A 17,759-nucleotide genomic window follows, 5' to 3' on the forward strand; every position below is an offset into this window, starting at 1 on the left:
GAATAATTTCTTTTGAAAGTTTGATATTTTTTTTTTAATTTTCGTTGGTGCCGAAGTCACAATAGAACGAAATGGCAATCATTTGTCGAGGCTACTCTTTTTTGAGCTGTTAATTCATAGGTTAGAAACCCCAAGAAAGATAAAGAATTAACGTTTTTTATATGGTATTCCGAAGTACTTCCCAGTAAGAGTTTTCAGAGAAATTCTGTGTGTTGTGTTAAAGTTTGCTTGGTATATACAACGTTGTGTTTTTTCATGATTACTTGCCTCGTCATTAACAATTATTTGCTATAAAACTCAGTAGTTTAGATAAAGCATTAAAAATCTTGCTTCGGTATCACCCTGTAATTGCTTTTCAAAATCTGCCACATTTACTCAACTTACGTTTTTGTGCAGCTGACGCTGCTGTGCGGGTATTTACTAGGAAAACACAGACTCTGGCAATGGCGTCACATCAGCAGAAATCAACGCAAAAAGCACACACCAACACATGTATGTACATATGTAAGCGCATATGTGCACCTGAGTCCACAGAACAATTCAACAGCGGCGGTTTTCCTTTTTGCCAAACGCCTGCAGTTGCAACAATCAACGGCATAATTATGCAATTTCTGCTGAACGTGGAAAATAACTGCGAATGCGCTGACGGCGCATACACGCAGCTATATGTATATAGTATGTATGCAGGGCATATAACGGGTGATTTTTTTGAGGTTATGATTTTCATGCATTAGTATTTTGACAGATCACGTGGGACTTCAGACATGGTGTCAAAGAGAAAGATTATCAGTATGCTTTGACATTTCATCATGAATAGACTTACTAACGAGCAACGCTTGCAAATCATTGAATTTTTATTACAGTGTTCGTTCGAAATGTGTTTCGCGCTTTACGTCCGATTTATATGAGGCTCATTTCTGGTTGAATGCCTACGTAAATAAGCAAAATTGCCGCATTTGGGGTGAAGAGCAACCAGAAGCCGTTCAAGAACTGCCCATGCATCCCGAAAAATGCACTGTTTGGTGTGGTTTGTACGCTGGTGGAATCATTGGACCGTATTTTTTCAAAGATGCTGTTGGACGCAACGTTACGGTGAATGGCGATCGCTATCGTTCGATGCTAACAAACTTTTTGTTGCCAAAAATGGAAGAACTGAACTTGGTTGACATGTGGTTTTCAACAAGATGGCGCTACATGCCACACAGCTCGCGATTCTATGGCCATTTTGAGGGAAAACTTCGGACAACAATTCATCTCAAGAAATGGACCCGTAAGTTGGCCACCAAGATCATGCGATTTAACGCCTTTAGACTATTTTTGTGGGGCTACGTCAAGTCTAAAGTCTACAGAAATAAGCCAGCAACTATTCCAGCTTTGGAAGACAACATTTCCGAAGAAATTCGGGCTATTCCGGCCGAAATGCTCGAAAAAGTTGCCCAAAATTGGACTTTCCGAATGGACCACCTAAGACGCAGCCGCGGTCAACATTTAAATGAAATTATCTTCAAAAAGTAAATGTCATGAACCAATCTAACGTTTCAAATAAAGAACCGATGAGATTTTGCAAATTTTATGCGTTTTTTTTTTAAAAAAAACTATCAAGCTCTTAAAAAATCACCCTTTACTACATATGTACATCGATGTAAATATATGTAGATGTGTAAGTGCACGCTGGCACGCGACAGTTCACGCATACTTGTGCAAATAGTCCATGGCTTATTGTAAAATATAAATTTCATTTCTTCTCGCCGTGTGCGTTTCATTTTCATTCCCCTGATTACCTACGATTACTTCAAGGCGCCAATCGCCATAATGAAGAGGAAAAATCACGCGTTGCAATGAGCGGCTTTCACTTGCATTATCACAGTCGGTCTCATATTTATATTCATACGAGTTTTCATATGTATTTCATATACCTGCATGCTGCACTTTACAACAACAATAACTGGGAAATCATAATGAGACTGCGGCACTCAGCACGTGGATATGACACCGACATGTGCGTTGATGGCCGCACAGCAGACATCGCGATTGTCACTACCGTCGTACGATTCTCAGATTTCATAGTTTGTTTGTAGAACCGTTATTCAAGTATTTATGTAGGGGAATATATTGAAATTCATTGCGTAAGCCGAAACGGTGAAGAGGTATTTCTTTATTACGTAAATAAAAAGTAACAAAGTAATAGACGCAATGAAATTGAAAAGCCCCAGCTGGTTGGAGGAGTAGGTCAAGTGATTTGTTTTTATGGTGAGAACCCCAACAGGGCTTGTCACGAGTTTTTTTTTACCAGTTGTCTTGTATGTTAGTACTAGCCGATGAGCTCTAAGCTGCTGTTGGACTTTTCTTTCTATCAACTTTAGTTTCTGACTTCTTGCCTTTTCCAGTGTTTTTCAAGCCAATTTGTGTTATAAGACCATTAAGCTGAAGAGCTGGCAAGGAAGAATACTTTAGCGCCGCTTTCAGTAAAATAGAAATCGATTGCCTCCTCTACTTGTTTGAGGTACTACTAGAAAGTTTGGCTACTCGGGAACACTAGCCTACACTAGGCAACCATCAGTTCATGCGCTGTCGCAAGTTTTTTTTGACCCAAGATCGGTTGCAAGAGGTCCAGTGAGATTTTTGCTCTCACTAAGGGTAGCTAGATGTGGGGGTTCTAACAGGGCATTGTCCAATATACTGGAAGGCTTAGAATCCTACCAGAAGCCTGCTGCAGAATCTGCATTAAGGAAGATGGAGTGGAAATATCTCAACACTTACTCTTTCATTGTTACATGTTTGTGAGATCAAGGGTTAAACTTGAGAACTCGAACAGCTATCCCGTTTTAGTGTGAACTATAGGGAGCATACGGGATGGTTCATTTTTGGATATCAGCAAAAGAGGGAGAGAGACAAACTCGGACTAAGAACTATCAGCCAGGACTGGTATGAAAATAAATATCGTCAACTCTTCGATAGCCAATTTTAAGGCCATAGTTTCGAATAGTCTTACGGGTGTAAGAATATTTTCTAAAATCTTTTTGAATTCCAAGAAATTAAAAATCTAACAGAACTTAATTATATGTAGAGCTGCTAATGGAATTATGCTTTAGATTAATATGTGTGGCTACCGGGAAAAGACAACGGAATGGTCTTTCGATATTTTTAACTTAACACAAACTCTTCGCTGAGAAAGAAAATATCAATATTGTGGAGGCTTTTTATTGATTGAGTAAAATAGAGTAGCGTTTGGAGGACTGCAATCGATGCGGGTTAGCTTGCAAATCTTCAGAAATTGAAATCATACTTGTATATTATTCTTCGCATTCGTGAAGTCCTTCCCGTTTGATAGAAACGAAATATGAAATGACTCGAACTCCATCACTCAGAAACTCATCAATAAGTGACCACAGACGGCAATATAAAGCTTACAGAATCCTAAAGGATGCAGAAGTTGCGATCGATTGAAAATCCGTTCCATGATTGTCGGGTTTGAGCAACCGGAGCGATTCTGCCGCTACAACAACAACTGATCAAAAATAATACGAAGAAGATCGATACTGCGTAAGTTAGCCGAAGCTAGCGTCACCTGGGGCAGAGCAAAGATCATAGGTATCAATTGTGTGGCATAAGTTTGTCGAGATCCTTTGCTCCTGTTAGGTTAGGTTGGGCTATGTTAGCCAACAGGTGTTTTGTAATGCCAGAAGGATGTTCATTATTAATTGGAGCTGCAGCTTATGTCTTGTAGGACGTCAATACTTTTTACGTGATTTAATAGATACTTGATATCTTATTCTGATACTTCTTACAGAACTACGAAGCATCTAGATATCTAAACAAATTTCTAGATATGGCCAGATTGAGGTGGAGGTGTTCCAGTGTCTCTACCATGCCTACTTTCCTGGTCTCTCAATGTTTCCATGTAATAACAGCTCCCATGTGATGCCAGTAAGTTGTGACCTAGTGTTATACCTACAAGCGTCTTCAATCTTTTCGAGATCTATTGAAAAGTTTCGTGATTTCCTTCCACTCCCTTGTATATGATTTTGGTGATCCAAAATGTTCCTAAGCCTTTCAGTCTCACCCTGATCTGTCTTTCAGCCCTTTCGGGAATCCATGGTGTATCGTTTTTAGCGACCTGCGTATTTCCTGAACTGCAGGTTGCACTATCGCCTGAGGTCTAGCTCCGCGGAATAGATTCCAGTGCGCACTCCTATAGCGATTTTAGATCCTTCCGTGAAAATATCGAAAGTTCCGCTGGCGGATCTTGTGGCCTTGTGTTCTCTTTTGAGGAGCAGTTAGGAAAATAAAGGTTCTGCTTATTCTAGTGAAAATTTTTTTTATTCTGTCTGCCACTTCTTTACAAAATCAAAAATAATTGGCCGCATGAAAGAAATATTAAAGTCTTAATAGGAAAACTGAGTGAATCAGCAAAGAGGTGAAGACAGCTTTTCGTCTCTCGAGTACTGTTATTTACGCCCACTAACTGTTTGCTGCGTCAGCAAATCTTTTACGCCGCCAAAAACGCCTCCACTTTGGATTTACGAATTTAAATTTTCAGACAGACACACTGAGAAACACATACAGCCCTCCGCAGCCTGTTTTGTGAATAATGACTTAACGAATTTTTGTTGACATCATTCATTTGCGAGCTCACTTACATACATACATATAGACATACCCATGCATATTTATACAGAAAATCTTATGTCTAAGCTACTAAGGCATTAAGTAGACGCAAAATAGCGTAAAAATAAGCGACTTGGTGTCGCGATTTGCGAAATGTCAAAATGCCAGCGGCGATGTCATTGCCTGCGACGTCGACGACGTGCAGCGAGGTCAGCAGCAGCGACACAGCTGAACTACCACGGAATGTTTTGTTTCACTTTCACTCTTACGTTTTAATTTTCATTTTTTATTACTCTGTTTTTTTTTTTTACATTTTCCTCCGTGATTTTTTGTTATTGTTGTGTTTTGCACTGCTTTTATTCTTCACATTTGCGCTCTGCTTATTCACTGACGTGGCCGCGTTATTCGGCACTTTTCAAGCATATCTTTTACGCCGTTGATGGCATTGAACCGCATGGCCGTGTGCCAGTTGTGATGACGACTCCAGAGTACAATGCACAGCAAACGTGCAGCAGTCGCACTGGCAGGGGTGCTGCTGTTCTACAATTTTTAGCGCCTAAAAGCGCACTAGAAGAGTAAACACTCTCCTCCAGCGCTCGAAGGCTTGTGCAAGTCGTCAGCGAGGGTCTGCGACGTTGAGTTCAAAGCTCTGTGAGAAGCCTAACGAAGCTTCGCAAAGGTCTGCAGAGAACAAAGCGTGATTTGGTCATTAACTAGACGTCAACAACAACTACAAATGCGTTCGCATATAAATAAATGTATGGAACAATAAGGCCTGCCGGAAATTTCGGTAGGAAACAAATTTGGAGTAGGACTATAAGAATGCTGGGGTTGCGTGGTCGATTCCCAGAACCCACCGAATTCTTAAGAATTAGGATGTGGGAGATCTGACACCCCAATAAGAGAACTTAGTAGCTTGGCTTGGAAATTCTCCGAAATTATTACGAAAATTCGCATTCTTCGAAAAATTCACAAACTCATGTTCGAAAAAAAAAACCATTTGAAAGATCTTTTGGCCCCTTTGATGAGTTATCTGCATACTTTCTTCTTTCGAATGCTACTCGCTAACTTTTTGTTGCTTTAACGTATACATTTTTTGAGAGGAAATCACACATAACAAGCAAAGAAACAGCGACAGAACAATGTCTACAATTTCCTGCAGGGTTCTGCTACAAATTTAAAAAAGTCTCTTTATATGTAAATACTATTGTGTGAATGGTTATTGACCACCAATGACAGCGAAAATCTTTAGTCTGGCTACAAAATCAGTGGAAAGTTGGTCAAATGTGAAAATCGAAAAGAAAAAAGTAAAAGTGTAGCGATACCATGAAATGAGAAAAAATAAACTGAAGTGCATAAGCAAATAGCTCAGCGCATGCTTCGGTTATAAGTATATAAAAAATACCTAACTCAATTTGTCACACTGATTTTTCCATTCGAATAGATTTAATCAAATATAATAATTTAGCCCCGAACAAAATTTTTTTTGCTACAAATTTCGTTAAACTTACTCAAAATCATTCAATGAAAAACTTACTTCCAAATATGCACCTATGAAGCGTATTTAAAAATATATATATATGTACATACATGTAGGTATGAGAGAATACATAATTTTTTAAACTTCTATGTGCATACATACATATGTATATGTGCTGTTTAATTTAATTCCATAGCTTTCGACATTTTACTTTCGATACATTTTTTCGGCAAGTATATGCAAAAAACAAGTAAGGAAGGGTTAAGTTCGGCTGCAACCGAATAATTTTAGTCTTTCAACTTGAAATAATCAAACCCGATATTAGGGCCTAAGGGATTTATCCTGAGCGAATTTGATTGTGGTAGCTGAAGTGGTATAAGGCCATACCAACTTTTTCCAACTTTTAAGTCCACTGATGTTCTATGCTACCCGATCCCATGTGCCATTACAGTTCTGCATATTAGTTTAGTGTTTAGTTAAGGCAGTTTATACGTTTTGGATTAATGGTGTTTTGTCAGAGTGTTGGGGGTCCGATTACCATCTACGAACTCGTTACTTACTTTTTTACCTAGACATATGTACGTCTACCAAGTTTCATAAAAATGTCTATAGCTATAGCTTGCATAGATGGACAAACAGTCACCCGGATTTGAACTTGCCTTTTCATTTTGATCGTTCATATCCATCTCGATTAACGTTAGGTGAACAAAACTATTATACTTCGTAGCGACATGTTGCAAGAGTATAAAAAAGATTGGCAGATAGGCTACGACTTGAAACAAATTACCAGCAAACGGTGAATTATTGGTCGTGAATAATTTCGCAGTCAAAAATATAACCTGCCGCCGATATTAACTTTTCGAGTCATGAACGTAACGCGTAACGTTGAGGGGAAAATTGGCAACAATGCTTAAAGTGCAAAGTGAATACGTTTAGTTTATGACTAGATACAAGTAGGTATACACGTGTTGGTATGTATGTGAGTATATTGAGCCATTTCTGTCGCTGCTCTTCATTACTTTTTCAAAGCAAAAAACTTTTCTTTACAATGTGGGCTGAGTACTTCGCTTCGTTAATGACGCAGCATATCGTAATCTTATATTCTATCAATCTTGGCTATAGTCTTGCATATTTCTATAATGTTTCTGCTTTGCGAAAGTGCTCAAGAACATACTTAATTTCGCCGTAATAATTTCAAGAAATGTCGGTCTCCTTATACAGCTTATACAGCTATATAAAGGATATTTTTTTGAATGCAGTTTTTAAGAATGAATAAAAGGCTTATAATTTATTGTTATGGAAAGGAATTTATAAAGTTGAGGGTTGGTTATTATGCTTTTAAAATGATTTTGGGCAAGTCACTATCGTGGCTGGCTCGTATTAATGCCGGCCGAGAGGCCTAATTTTCGACCACTTTTTATATTTAACAGCAATAAGGAACGCATGTCAGCAATGACGTGCCAAATATTTTCTTTCAAGACTTCAACATATAAGCCTGATCTGCACAGACAAGCGGCTTCATATAACCCAAATTGATTGTTTCGTTGGCTGTATGGTAAGAAACGCCGTATTGTTGCAACCAAAGATAGGCCACATCAACTTCCTCCAAGTCAAGCACGAAGTCATTAATCAAGCCTTTATAGAGCTCCCCATTAACTGTAACATTATGACCGCCTTCAGTTTTGAAGAAATATGGAGAATGATTCTCTCTCTGCTCATATAGCACACCAAACACTGACTTTTAAAGGATGTAACAGCGTCTTAACAATAGCTTCTGTTTCTTGAAAAATGAGGATTTACAGTATCCGCTAGGGTAAAAATGGTCCGAAACTTATCATTATTATCCACTAGGGTAAACATGGTGCGAAACTGATCAATGTTTGGTGGAAGTAATCTAAATATATTTTCTAAGTAGCCAACGACTAGAGCCAGATACATAACACACATTGGTATACTTGTATGAGCCGCTTACTTTACGTCCAGTAGAATAGAAAAAATCCTTTCGAGTCTTTCATGAAAACTGAAAAAAGCTTGCAATGGCGTGTAATTTTGCATGAAAAATTGTAATTTTTCACTGATTTCTGTCTCATGCATTCCAAAAAGGCTTTAAATCAATCGAAGCGTGACCAATAAAGTTAATGGCATCAGTTACATATTTGTGAAATTTAACACAAAAAATTGATATGGAAAGTATTTTGTAGTTGTAAGTAAAAGAGACAAGCACTGAACGATTCAACAGATAATAAATGTTCTTAAATTAATGAATTACATTTTACGCGTTTTAATTTACGTTTTTCTTAAACCAACGATAAACTATTATAAATAAAATAACTCGTTCCAAAACTTGATAAATTTGTCTACAATTATAATACATCCATCATTTTAGTATAGCTGAAGAACTTCTTCTTCAGATCGTAGTGACTGAAATCCTTTTTTTTAAATTCGATGACCCCTTGGAATGTAATGTAAAGCCTTCTGCATGTATAGCGTGGAGTACTTGCTGAGGACAACTTTATCCCATGGCGCTCAAGAGCATAGCGGATGAAATCATTGCGTTGAACAGCGCACTGAAAATGCCAGACATTTTTTAACCATCCAAAACCTCTGCCGTACTTTAGGTCCAGAACACGTTTCCGATACAACTCCCATTCAACAGACAAAGTATCAGTTCTTCGCGCATTCCGATTTTAACCACAACCATCATGATACTTCCGAAAGGTCCAGTTTGTATGAGCAGGTTGGAGCGAATTCCAAGGGCTCCTGCTCCCCGTGGTACTGGAGTGAAGTCTCCGCTCAGAACTCATAGCCGAAATTACTACCAGTTGCGCTTCCATACTACCCTAGACTGACGACCAAAGGTTGAATCCATACGCACATAACACGAAGACACTATTCACACAAGAACCGTTTAAAAAATACACGCGCAAACGACCCTTCTGTTCGATATTCCGACCAGTGGAGATCACATCGCATCAGGCATCCATCGGCCCAGCTAATCCCCATACCACCCAGATCTCTAAGGGCCGAGTAAATCAGGCATTCTGCAGTAAAACGCATCCAAGACTCGACCCGAGGCTTGACTTACAATACGGTCGGCATTAAAGTTGATAACAAAGCAACGGCTTCGAACATGTTTCTGATACGGAGAAGTTTCCCGTTGTCAATATGGAGAAAGTTCCCTTCCATTTAGAGCTTATTCGGTGTCACCTTGGTTTACGTTACAGTAGGGAAACATACAATATGGAGGCGAACATAATTTTCATTAAAGGAGTCTACAGATACTACTACTTTCAGAGGGTTAAATACTTTCAGTGCTAGAACAAAGCTAATGATTTCAGGTAAGAAAGAGCTAAGTTGTTTGAACGAAACATTTATACAATTGTTGCTAAAGTTTATGATAAAGGTCAAGCGTGTAATATCCAAAATTTATATTTATCGGACGGATATCAGTATATTCAAAATGGAGGTCCTGGAAAGGGTTGCTGACTTAATAAATTGTAAAACCAAATCCTTAATACTTTGTTTTTACTCAATTTTATTTAATTTTCGTAGGAACAAAAGGTTATATGGTTCAGAGTCATGGACGATGACAACAACGATGATGAGTCGACGTTGCGAGTTGTCGAGAGAAAAGTTCTGCGAAAGATTTATGGTCCTTTGCGCATTGGCAACAGCGAATATCGCAGTCAATGGAACGATGGGCTGTACGAAATATACGGCAACTTTGACATAGTTCAGCGAATTAGGAGACAGAGGCTACCTTGGTTAAGTCATGTCGTCCGTATGGTTGAAAACACTCCAGCTCAGAAATTATTTGACTAAATACCCGCCGGGGGAAGGGAAATACCTCCACTTCGTTGGAAAGACCAGGTGGAGAAGGACTTGGTTTCGCTAGAAATCTCTAATTGGCACTAAACAGTGAAAATTAAGATCGGCTAACGCGTTATTGTAATCTCGGCTATAGCCACGTAAGTGGTGTCTACGCCAATAAAGAATATCTCTCCTTTGATGCGTTAGTTTCATATTTTATTCTAAAATAAGTTAAGGACAGTCACAAGCCGGCTATATAGGAAATAGGCGCCATTATTGTCAATTTTCATTAATTTTGAAGTCACTTCAATTCTAAATTTTTTGATTATTCACTGCGTAAATCGTAGCATTTCATTCATATTACAAACAAGCGTTATATAAATTATAAGCTGTGCGCCATCGACATGATTTAAGCTTTTGAAAACCACAGCATTCATCACCAGAACTTATCTAAGCTGAAATTGAAATATTTTCAGCTGAAAAAATGCTCTAACAATATTCGCATTAAATACTTGGCAAGTGTAGCGAATAAATTTTTCACCTGACAAATGCATGCCATATTATATCATATACATATATACTCTATATAAATGTAGAGAAGTATATATGTTATATATGTATATGCAAGTTCATGATCGTATATTTTCGTAGTCCCACACGTGGCAGTTATTTAATTGGAATTCCATTGTACGCCATATGAAATTCCAATTGTATCGAATTATTACATCAAATTTAACCAAATCCAGCAGAAACATATGAAACAGGTAAAAAGTACGATTATGTGTGGTAATAAAATTTAATAAAACCGTCTATCAACGTGGCGGCCAAAAAGGAATTTGTGTAATGAAAAAAATTATGCAAAAGTTAATACTCGAAAAAGAAAAGTGAAGTACAGAAGTGCAAACCAGTTATAAAAATGTATTTGTTAAAAAAAATAATTTAAACTCTTTATAAATGAAGCGATTAATTCTGTTTGAACGAAAAACTGAAAATATTTACAACTGAAGCTTTGAACAATTTGTGACCGCAGTATTTCATGAGAGTAGTTCAGAGAAAAAATGAAGAAATTGCGTGAGAATAGTAAGAGTTTGAAAAAAGGAGAGTTTTATCACATGGTCCTTGTTTTTACAGCTCAAAAATATGAGATATAATAATAGATATTAGACATTTAATAGACATTGATAAATTCTTTTTCTTACTTCTGGTTGTTCTGCGATGGAAAATAGTAGAAATGAAGTTATTGGAAGCCCTCTTCACGAGAATGGACGTCGAACCGAGCGCACCCGAGCCGTCACTTTATGGAGCAGGATGGCTTAGCGGAGTCAAAATCTTGAAATACAACGACGGCCCGACCCTAACATGGGTAAAGGAAACAGTCAGTACGCTTACAAACCTGTGGGAAAGAGCGCAGCTGGAGGTGGTAGACCGCAGCAGCATTTCGTCGGTGGCCAAAGTGAAAGTAACCATGCCTCGAGTGGTGGACCCGAAAGATGCTCTGCAGCTGCTACAAAGATAGAATCCGAACTTGTCAACTAGAGACTGGAGAGGGTTAAGCGAGGCTAAATCCATCAACAAATATGGCGGCAGAGGATCTTCTATACGCGATTTTCGGGAAGATGGCATAGGAAGAGTTGAAGGTGGATGAAGTAGAAAAGGATCTCGGCATAGAAGAGAATATGACTAATTCAGTTGTTCAACAGGAGATTGAGGCGGAGAAAGAACCCAGTCAGCAGTGGGATGGTCCAAAACTAAGAGCTGAGGGTACTCCAAGTGAACATCTACAGGAGTAAGACGGCCTAACCGAGCTTCTTCTCAATTTAGAGAAGGGCGGCTACGACGTGGCTTTAATCTAGAAACGATATATTGCAACGGGTAACGTGGTCGCTGTGCTGAAGTCACAAAACTACACGACTTACATTCCAAGAGTAATTAACAAAGTAAGATCAGCGATATTGGTGAAAAATAGTCTATTTTTTGTATTGATTTTCGTCTTTCCATAGATGATGTGACGGTTAAGGCAGTGAATCTCTATTCCTATTATCGTGCTTTATGCCACACGATTATGAGGCATCGACAGCTGACCTTCAATATCGGCTACATCCAGTAGAAGAAAGCAGGCGTTGGTGGTGGAAGCTGATACTAACGCCCATCATACGGTTTGGTGCAGCTCCGACATCAATCAGCGAAGTTAGTCTCTTGGGCAATTTGAGGTTTAACCTTTTTTGTCTATTGGTTAAGTTAGGTCAAGTTCCGCGGGAAGGTGCAGTATCCTCGCAATCTCAATTGCTATGAGGATTGCTGGCCGGGAGCAAACTTCGGCTTATTCCGTAAGGAATTTTTAAGTTTAACCCTGCTGTTAGGTTAAGGACCACTTGGTCCAATTTTTTTCTTTGCAACATGCAAAACGGGGAAACCCCTCGCCTAGTTTTTATTTTACCAGAGTTGAGTAAATAATAAAATAATAATATTTAGCAAGTATTGAACCAAACTAAATATAAAGCCTAAGATTAAATTGTTATTTTGTATGAAAACTGTAGCATGGACCAAATGGTCCTCTAACTTAGGATTGGTAAGTTTTTTAACCTAACAGCAGGGTTAACTGCTTCGGGTATCCGTATATTAGAATCTTCCCAATCATGGGATCACAAGGGTGTAGCGGAAACACCACTTCCCTCTCATGTCAAAAGCGTCTACGGATGGATCAATACACCCTCGTATTATCTCGATTCCGCTGAGGCGAATAATATTGATTACATTTCTTATTGACTTAGAAATTCATATGTATTTGGCGGTTTTGCTCACTTAATTTCTTCATGTTCGCCAAACACTTGTTTGTAACCTCTCAAAAAAATGGGCACAGTTGATTTGGGGTCATAGTGAGGAGATTTACTAGATAAAATAATTTAGAATTGATTTCCTATCTACAAGTGAAAACTTCAGTAAAAGTGTCGATATTTCGATGAAAAACTCAACGTGCCGTTGTCTGAAGAGGTTGGTATTACCGAAATGGACAAGGAAAAAAAAACAAGAAAAAGCGCAATAAAATGGTACATAAAGATCTTTATTTTGATTGTGATAGATGTGGAAACCCATTTGTCGGAATACTGTCAATGATATCTCCGCCAAATGTCCCACCAAAATAATCATTAGTGTTTAGTATACGCTTGTCTTTCTGAAGTACATACATGCAGTGATCCATTAAATTTTTTCGGAATCAAAAACATTCAGATGTTAGAAAAGGCCTTCGGTGATAATTGTTTCTCCCGGGCATTTTTGGGTCGCGAACGCGTGGACGATGAACCACGTCCAGGACGGCCACCAACATCAACTGATGATCAATACGACTATAAAATAAAGGAATTGTTGCTTGAGAAAGAACGATTATCAGTTAGAGATCTTACTGACACCATTGGAATATCGAAGGGATCAGTGAAAACCATTTTGAAATATTATTTGGGTCTAAAAAAAGTGAAGGAATGATTTTGAAATAATTTTACTCAATCGCTTTAATCTGTGAAACAAGCATTGAACGACTACGAGGTTATCATGAAACTTATTGTAGGCGATGAGTCTTGGGTTTATATTTACGACTAGAAAAAGGTGAGCCGAATCCGAAAAAAACACGTCAAAGGCGGTCAAAAATTAAGACTAAACAGTTTTCTTCCCTTATCGAGGTATGGTGCACTACGAATTCCTTCTGAAAGGCCAAACTGTCAACATGGAATACTATTAGAGTGTTAGGCGTCATTTGTGCTATTTGAAAGAAGATGCCGGAATTGTGGGCCGACAACTCATGGTTTTTGCTCCACGGTAATGCACCTTCGCATACTTCGAGGATTGGAAAAGTCGTTGGTATTGTGAAGGGGACGAAATGTGTTTTGGAAAATAAATCAAGAAATTTAAAATTACGAACGAAGTCTCATCATTTTTTGCTCATAGTAGTACATACATCGTATATTACATCTTATAAACTATTTGAGCAGTTTCAACCAAACGCGTTGGAGAAAGTTAAATGAGGTCATGAGGTGAAAATAGTACAGTTTTACATGAGTCCTGTGGTTGACATATACAACAACAAAAATTACGAAAGCAGTACAAATTCCAATGCACAACAAAAATTGGCATAAAATTATTTCAACAGCAGATACAAAACATATTATATGCACATAAATACTTGTATATAATATATAACACACACATACAAAAATGCCGCACTTCTGTGCGCCACTAAGAGCAGGCGCATGTTATCTGCAATTAAAAAAAAATTTAATTCATAATATTAAAACGCATACTTGAAATTTACGTGGTTAAATTGTTGCGTGCAACATGGGAAAAGTGAAAAAATAGCGTATGCCAACAACAAAAATGGCATTGGAAGTATACTTTATATAAATACTTTGTAATATTTGCGCCCATGTTGCCACATGTGTTGTTGTTGTCGCTGTACGGGTCACAAATTGCAGCGGTTGTGCGATTTATTGATACTTCAGCCAAGCTGTCCTTTGCCTACACTTCAAGTGCTACAACAACACACACACGCACACACATACAAGCTTTTACACTTAACACACAAACCAAGCTTCCGGAGAGCAGTGAATTTTCTGTTGACTACATATACATATGTATGTGTGTATGGGTGTGAGCTTATAGAGTGTGTGTGCTATAAATTGCATTTTTTAATTCGATTTGTTATTGTGGCATCATCATGTGGCGCGTTTATTTAATTTCTAGCCTCACACACGCGCTTGTGTACACATATTAACGGTGTGAGAGCGAGAGAGCTGCGCATTTTCTGCTTGTTATGTTTTAATGTCAATTATGTAAAATGACAAACACACTCCCACATACAATTGCCTACACATATACACACACATACATGTAAGTAGTAGATGTTTCAATGTGAATATTTCATTTCACTTATTTTATAGTCGAGTGTTTTGTGGTCTCATAAAGTGTGTACATACGCCTATGAGTGTGTGTATGTGTTTGTGACGCAAAAGCAGTAATTGCCTGCTGTTATGATGAGAATGCTCTTTTGTTAAGCCTCTGCGAATGTATTGTATTTGGCAAACACATAAGCGGATATTAATTTTTTTGCGGTCTGGCCTCCTACAAATAAAGCTCAAGTGCTTAAAAATTTAATTAGTATTCTTTGAGGAGATCTGTTGTATATGCGAAGCGAGTATGGAAATGAAAAAGCTGCCGCTGAAACTGAACACATTATGAAGTGATGGAAGTGTGGACTGATTGTTTTTTTACAAAATCTTAAAAAGGAGTATTTTGGACAGATTGCGAGATATTTTTCAATGTAAGCTCTCTTTTAGCGCGACTCAACACCTTTAATCGGTCTGTAAAAGCTCACCCTTTTGTTCGACTCAACCGGTGATCTGACCGATGCGAGTCTTTTTCAAATTTGAAATCAAAAAGAGCTCATACCAGGCCTAAATTTCATGCAATTTGGCATAGAAGACGGCGGAGGTTTGAGCCGTTTAGTTGTCATAATATAAGAACACTTTATTTTTTCTAAATTAGTCCGTTTGTTCTATAACTCGGCAAAGCAGAGACCCGTGAAGTTTTCGCTCTCATCTAAGTAGCCAATGTAGTTAATATCTCATGAATCTTAAAAAACGATGGCCATTACATCTCAGTTCGCGACGTGTCGTTTATGAAATACACTCTTTCAACTGCACCTTGGTCACTTATGTGCGCCAGTCCAACCATGTTCATTCGACGGTTAAGAAACGATTCAGTTACTCCTTCTGATTTCGCTAAAGGGATATTAGGGCTAAGGGGCGAAACCACATGAAACCATGGATCAAATAAATACACATCAGGACTTTCGCTATCCCCATCAACCACCAGCCTACCCATAGAATGCAAAAGCGTTAATTTGGCCTATTTTCCGTTCCTTTAGACAAAGCATTCTCTGGGATAACACCCGTTATCTCCAAGTTGGAAAAAGAAGCGAAGCAAATGGATCTGATATGTATCTGGCAATACAAATCATCTTCTCTCCATCGCAACTTGGCTCCTACGTCACTTTTGACAGTGATAATTTCGAAGTCGTGTATCTTGGAACCAGCATTAACACCAACAACAACGTCAGCCTCAAAATTCTACACAGAATAACTCTTGCCAGCAGGTGCTACTTTGGACTGAGTAGGAATTTTTGAGAAATAAAGTCCTCTATCGATGAACAAATTCCAAATTCTACAAGTCATTCATCCTCCCCGTCCAGTTATGTGGTGCAGAGGCATGGACGATGACAACATCTGATGAGTCGCTTTACGAGTTTTCGGGAGAAATATTCTGCAGAAGATTTATGGTTCAGTCGATAAAATGGTGAGCTGTACGAGTTTTACAACGACATTCATATAGTTTAGAAGAGACAGCGTCTATGCCGGCTAAGTCATGTCGACCAAATGGATGAAAATACTCCAGCCCTGAGAATATTCGACGCAGCACCCGTCGGGCGAAGCGGATGAAGAAGAAGACTTCCAAAACGTTGGAAAGACCAGGTGCAGAAGGACCTGGCTTTGCTTAGAATCTCCAATTAGCGGAAAACAGTGAAAAGAAAAAACGACTGGCGCGCTGTTGTTAACTCGGCTATAACCGCGTTAGCGGTGTTCACGCCATTAAAGAAGAAGTAGAAGGCATTTAACTACATTTTGCGTAGGTATACTTATGTATGTATATCCTTTTATTCTAAACGTTTTCTTCTTTGAATTGCTTAATTGAAAATCACTTTGTTTTGTTTCGTATTCTTTTGTACATATTAAAATATTTATGCCCTTTAAGCATTCATACATTTTTATTGTTTGTTTATATGTGCATACATACACACATATGTATGCACATTCCTAATTGCCTGCATTAAATGTTGTTGAAACAAAAATATTTAGTTTTCATTTAAATTAAACAATAATAGCAATAATAATAAAATAGGCATAATTAGTTTGATGACAATGGCTGCCAGGGGTGTAAAGGTGAGTGCGCCAAAGTATATACGCAAATGATAAAGAGCATTTATTTGATAAGCGAATTTTTGATTTCAATAGCCTCGGGTTAAATATGCATGCAAACACTTTTACAACAAAAGAATGTATTTAAGTGATGACAAATAAACTCGGGACTCGATTTTATTGAAACATATTTAATATATTTTCAAAGAAACCAGACATTTTTAAAACTGACTGCTTTGGAATGCCCGTTGAGGATTTATGAGGTTTAATAGGTAAAATGTTAGTATTACTTTAAAAAGTGTTTATTTTAGTTTTATAGTTTAAAGATGTGAAGTTCAAAATTTTTTTTTATCTATCTCATCTAAACTTAACCGGACTTTACAAAGGACACCATTGCAAGTTCGTAAAGGCAACGATCTTGTTATTTAGTAATCCAAAAGTTATATAAGGGGCAGTTATTGTAAAAATATATAAAATAAAATCATTTATATTTTTGATATTGAAAACTATTAAATCCCGAAATTATAATCCCGATTTTTCGGGATTTTTAAAGTTATCACTTATTCCAACATTTAAAGACCAAATTTTTTCGATATCAACAATTTAATCAGTCCCGAAATTATGTTCACGATATTTTCGGGATTTCCAAAATCGGTAAAAAATATGGCTTAAACACAATTTTTATAAAAAAAAATTACAATCCGAATTTAAAATCCCAATTTTTATCGGGATTTATTCATATAAGTAATAAAAAATTAAAAAGTTTAAAACTCATTAAATTTTTTGACATAAAACTAAGCGAGGATGGAGTCATGTGTAGAAGTTCACGCAAGTGAGGAAAGTTCTCTGATTGCCATTCACTTGGGAGTGGCCAGAAACGATTCTTTTACATATGACTC

Source organism: Bactrocera dorsalis, chromosome 1 (assembly GCF_023373825.1).
Source record: "Bactrocera dorsalis isolate Fly_Bdor chromosome 1, ASM2337382v1, whole genome shotgun sequence".
Classification (NCBI taxonomy): Eukaryota; Metazoa; Arthropoda; class Insecta; order Diptera; family Tephritidae; genus Bactrocera; species Bactrocera dorsalis.